Here is a 6,000-nt window from a genome sequence, read left to right as displayed (position 1 = left end):
GGCCACCCGAGGTCACCATACTCGAAACGGCTGATGAAATCGCATACGATGATTCGACTGGTGGTCTTAGTTTTCGTCGCGATCGGCCCAGTAGTTCCTGAGTTATACATAGAATGGCTGCCATAGGCCACAACGGTCTGTGACTTCCTAAGGTCACCGAGGTCACCTGAGATCACCATATTCGAAACGGCTGACGAAATCGCATACGCTGATTCGACTGGTGGTCTTTTCGTCGCGATCGGTCCAGTAGGGTAGCCTGGGGCAAGACGCCCCAGATAATTTATTTTGCTACATAAATTTTGTCCCACATCACCTGAAAGGCCAAATTTGTGCTCAATGCGTTCTTTGGACATTTTACTTTAAATTGCACCCCTCAAATTGATTCACTTATGATCGGACTCCAAGCTAGGAAGTGATTTGTGAAGCAACTGCAAATGGGGCATTTTGCCCCAACCCCAGGGCAAAACGCCCCACGGCCTGGGGCAAGTAGCCCCATACCTTAGCTTAAAGATTTAACATGGTAGTTGGCTAAATCTTATGTGAGAGGTCCGTTAGACCTCTGGAGGCACGGCACTGAAGTTAGCACATTCCATCCTGTCAGGTGCTCAGCATATGACACTGTTGTATGAGCAGGTTTTTCACCTACCTCTTAAGACCAAATAATAAATTATTGCAATGCAAATGTTAACAAAATACTTCCTTTGCCATCCAGTTGCTGAGAAAAATACACATAAAGGCATAGAAACTTACTGTTCGCCAGCTACCGAACATTAGAAAGTGGGTAGCCCAAACAACACAAGAGGTAAAACGCCCCAGGGGCTTTTTGCCCCGCGACCTACTGGGGCGTTTTACCCCATCACGTAGTTCGGTCAGAGAAAAACGCCTTGCACTCCAGTAAGACATAATTTAACACGAACCAACCCGGCATGATAAGCGTTAGACAATACATGGTGTGTCAAAAGTGGAAATAGCCGGTGCGCCGTCTGGCAACCCGGCAGCCCGCCGCCATAGAGAAATTCATGCTTTTTGTCGCTTTTTCGCTAACTATGAGTCAATTGCTCTAATTAAAGCTTAACTAGGAACGAGGCGGGTCACATGGACGTATTCGGGAGCCGAATACGGTGTTTTGGAGCCAATACCTGGGAAACCCTACCCGCCCAATGCAAGTTTTTAAGAGTCTGCATGCCCAAATTAACGTTGAGCGCGGCCGTTTTCGGTCGGTTTTCCGCGACCTTGTGGCGAAATCGCATTATTTATTCAACCAGGGTGGGCTAATTCGCTTAACTAGGAATGAGGCGTTGAAGAGAATTATTCAAGGAATAGAGCTGTGCAAAAATATTTTTTGTATTGTTAAAACTGTATCCGCCCTCGAACGATAAATATTGTTGACCCATCAGAAACACATCACCTGGAATGCGTTTGGACTTGGCTGGATCTAATATTAGCGAGTATCTGCTAATGAAGTTTCTTGGCTTACATAGTACGCACACAAGCATACATACTTCTTGCCCTTGGTTATTCCTCACTTGAATGAAAATTTTGCTATAATAACTATTCCAAGCTGTTAACAGGTTTTAGTGCAGTGCCAATTCGGAACCGTTCAGCGCCGCCAGTCTCCCAGGCGGCGCGTAACGGCCGCCGCCGGCCGCCGCGCATGGGTGAAACTTTGACATCACCATTGGGGTCCCAAACGTCCAAGGGGGCCTCCATTTAGTGGGGGCCTCCAAGCAATTAGGGGCCTCCAATTGCGGAAGCGGTAATTTACGAACCACGCCAGGGCCTCCTCTAAGAAATTTTCACTGGGGGACCAGAGGCTCAGAAGCCAAACTTAGGGTACCCCAAAATCCAGTTTTCTCATCGGATTTAGGTCACTTATTTTTCGTCACAGCTCGGATGCCATGATCTAATTTTTTCTTTAATATTAACCCTCGCCGGCACAGGGGGGTTGATGCAACCCCCCTTAAGGTTTTTCGCGAATAACTCGCGTAAAAAGCGGCCGATCGCGACGAAGCTTTCAGTACCCTCGCATTGATCAATTTTACACCTACCCTGAAAATTTCATGACCCTGACCCCAATGACCTTTGACCTGTGACCTCTTTTCCGAGACCATGTTTGGCCGGAATCGCGATTCGGCGTATGTCGGCTAACATTAGCCGCGCGTTTGCAAACTTTTTGTGGTTTCAAACGTTCAAACATGTGATTTGATGTCGCTCCCATACATTAAGGTGGGTGTCAAGGTCACCTGAAGGTCAGGTCAGGTCATTGACCTTTGGTGACCTCGGGTGACCTCGGTTCACTTTTCGAGTTTTACATGTTTCTAGGCTAGTTTTTGGAGCTGAATTCGAATTTGGCAACCATTTGAAGTTGAACATTTACGAAGTAGTTTTGGTGCCTTCGTAACATGTTACGAAGCTCTCAGAGGCGGTTGACACGTATTACGAATACCCGTCACAACCCCTATACCGGTTGACCTGACCTGACCTGACCCGACCTGGTCTAAATGCTTAAAGACATCATCTCTGATCAAAACTAACACGATATTCGTGATCGGCACCCCGGAAAACCACATAGCAGCCACAATTTACGACTTTCTAACAGGTCCCGATTTTCCCGGTTTTCGGGTCATTGACCTGACCTGGAAGGTCACCCGATGACCTAGGACCTTAAAATTGGGTATCATCGGCTTCGTCTCGTGACTGGCAACACGCTCGTTTTTTCCGCGAAGCTCTAGCTCGATCAGGGGCCAAACGTGAGGGGGGGGGGGGTCGTACCAACTAGAGGTGGCAAAACATGAAAATTTTGGGAACCAGACTCGAGACCCGGCTGGACATTTCTGGAACCAGTCGGACCCGGTCTTAGTTGGAATCGGAACCATTTGGACCCGTTCCCCAAAAGTCAATTCATACAAGTGTCATTAGTTGCATCATGTAAAACAGCCTATTTCCCACTGGGAATACTCATGAGCTACTGTGTGCAAAGAAACATTCACTTCATTCACTTCATATTTTGCAATAATGTGTGTTGTGCAAGATGTAAAGTTTATGGTAGGACCCGGTTGGACCCGTCATAAAATCTCCAGGAACCGGTCTTGACCCATATGGGTCCAGACTGGTTCTTTGGACCGAGTCCTCGGGTCCACATTTTGCCACCTCTAGTACCAACCCCCTTGTGCCGTCGAAGGACGCAAAATGGCCTGTGCCGGCGAGGGTTTTAATAAAGAAATGGTAGGTCACCTGACCCTACTGGTGGATCCAGGCCAACAGGGTGACATTGTATGTAAATATCCCCCGCGGCGTCCGAAATCGACGAAAATTTCTGGCTTTTTCAATTTCGACAAATAAAACAAAATGCCTTTATTATATAAAGAAAAATTCAACGGCACAGCATTGCACAACGAAACTAGTCGACCCCAGAAAGTGTGAGGGTTAACCCTCGCCCGCACCTGGGGGGGATGGTTGCCACCCCTAAGTTAGTTTTTCTGCTCTACACTGAACATTTTTAAAGGTAGAAACCTGATTTTTTTGTATAACTGCTTTTCTATCTTTTCTCAGCGTCCATTGAAAATTTCAAGTTTCTGTGGCCTTTGGGTTTGGAGATATGACCTTGTTCTTCAGTTCATGTCATGCCCTAAATAACGAATACCCAATATCTTGCGTTGGCTATGGGCCTTGTGAGCTTTTGACACCCTGATTTCGGCTTTTTTTTGCCAGTCTTACCTCCCACCTATCATTGAACATGTTGTTTTGCGATGTACAGTCACCAGCAGTTGCTACCCATCACCCCCGGACGGCGGGGGAGCAAGCTACCACCGCCCCTGCGAGACTAGCGCCACCATGCGCCAAGAAGTGGAAACACCACGTGACTGAGGCCACGTGAGGGCAGGGTCACGTGATGGAGGGGCGGAGCATAGTAGATTTTGCGCCCGACACTAACTGAAATGCAGCGCTGTGATTGGGCGCCTTAGCATGAATGGGGCCCCGGCGCCAGAATCAGCCGTTCGCCTTATATGGAAAGTGAGCCTTTGCGTTTCACTGTTCTGTATTGGTTTGAGAGCAACGGCACCATACGAATTGTGAGCCCCTTTGAACGGGTCACCGCCCGAGGCACTGAGGCGACGGCTGTGCCGGGCAAAGTCTAGCCTGGTGGCCGGTGGGAGAGGTGGGCCAGGGAAAGTGCGATCGAGCAGCCACTGCAACTGGGACGTGGATTGGTATTATCCAACCGCGACAAACGATGTCAGCAGCCTCTTCTCGTGTCATAGACAGTGTCTATGACACGAAAAGCTAGACAGACAACGTGGGCAGTGCCCAATCAAAAGCTACTAAACGATCCACTTAAGAAGTTGGCGAGGTAGCCAGACCAAATAAAAAGTTTTTAATTCGATTTTGGTTGACAAATGACATACAAGCCCGCTGTGATGGACCAAAAAAGGAGCTGAACAGTTCATACACCTTCTAAAAAGCTCAACGGTTTAAAAATTCAAAAGTTAAATGTTAAAATTCAGCCTGCATGTTTAAACTCTGGTCCGGCGCTGGCAGGAAGCTTATATTGCCACTTGCAATTCCACTACGTTGTAATATAACCAAGAGTTCTGTGAGAGCAGCAACTGAAAGCCCCGTTGAGGGGGGGGGGGGAGGGCGGCGCGAAACGGCCCCCTCTCTCCTTTTCAGTCGATATCTCCTAAAGTATAGCAAATGTCGCCACCAAACTTTCAAGACCCCTCCGGGCATCATTTTTACACTTTGTGATAAAACTTTTCCAGAGCTCTTATGAAAGGTTAGTCACAAATGACGTCAGAGGAATGTCATGTTCTGTCATTTTCGACCCAATAAAAGGTTTAGCGGGAAGAGCTGTCACGCTTACAGTTTTGAAGATAACGAAAAATATTCAAGATCAAAAAGATGTAACATAAACAGCGCTACCAAACTGCCAACTCTTGTTTCCAATCAAAAATTGATTTTGACCATCAAAACTACAGAAGTATAACACCCCGAAAATACCAACAACTTTCAAAATTAAAACTGGAATATATGTTATAGAACATCTGCTCTAGATATGCCAAACTTAAACTCAATAGCTCCATTTTTAGCAAAGTTATGGCAAAAAAAAAACTACTCAAAATATAGGTATTACGTAAAATTTTCAAATTCAATTTTTAGCCGTCACAGAGCACATAGAGCAAGCCAAAGACCACCATTGGATTTCCTGTGACGAGCTGCATCGAATAGATACCCCTTTTATGCAAAATACCAACTTTGAAATTTGACTTTCTTTTACCTGACCTTGACCTGACCTCCACCAGAATGTAATCTAAACTGGCCCCAATGGCCGTCTAGCCCACACCATTGAATTTTAAATGTAAAATTGGCCATAAAACATGTATCACACGACCCTAGCACAGTTGGGTTCTGACCTGACCTCTGTGAACTGACCTAGCATCAATGACCTCTTTAGGCAACATATGTAATAGACAACCAACGCTCCATCGATGTTTTTCGATAACATGCCTTTTATTTGATGTGTTTTAACTGACTGTAACGCATTCCTTAGACTAAATCGGTGAAAAATGCGACCTTTGACCTGACTTGTGACGTCATGGGTTGCACCTAGGTCAACGAAACCTGGTAACAAGGTAGTTCCCTGGTGGGGCTATCGAACGCTCTTTGAATGTTCAAAATCGGTCGGTACCTTTCCGAGACCTCAGGTGGAAGGCGAAACGGCTGCACCACCCGATCAGGTGGTAGGGTCCGCCAATAGCCCAACGGTGACGGGGCGCGGATTATTCATTCACTCATACAGTGTCATTTATTTTGAGAACACCTTTCTCACGCCATGACATGGTCCTCTCGTAATAGAACGAGATGAGGAGAGAGTTTTCACGCCTCCTTATGCACGGCTCTAAGTGTCATTGAGCTATCAACTGTCAGCGGTTTTCAAACAATGAAGTTCTTAGTTCTTACTGAATCCAATTTTACTTCAAACGATTGTCACTGTGCTAT

Source organism: Amphibalanus amphitrite, unplaced genomic scaffold (genome assembly GCF_019059575.1).
Source record: "Amphibalanus amphitrite isolate SeventyFive unplaced genomic scaffold, NRLGWU_Aamphi_draft 000855F_arrow, whole genome shotgun sequence".
Classification (NCBI taxonomy): domain Eukaryota; kingdom Metazoa; phylum Arthropoda; class Thecostraca; order Balanomorpha; family Balanidae; genus Amphibalanus; species Amphibalanus amphitrite.
Note: the sequence above shows the minus strand (reverse complement) of the source record.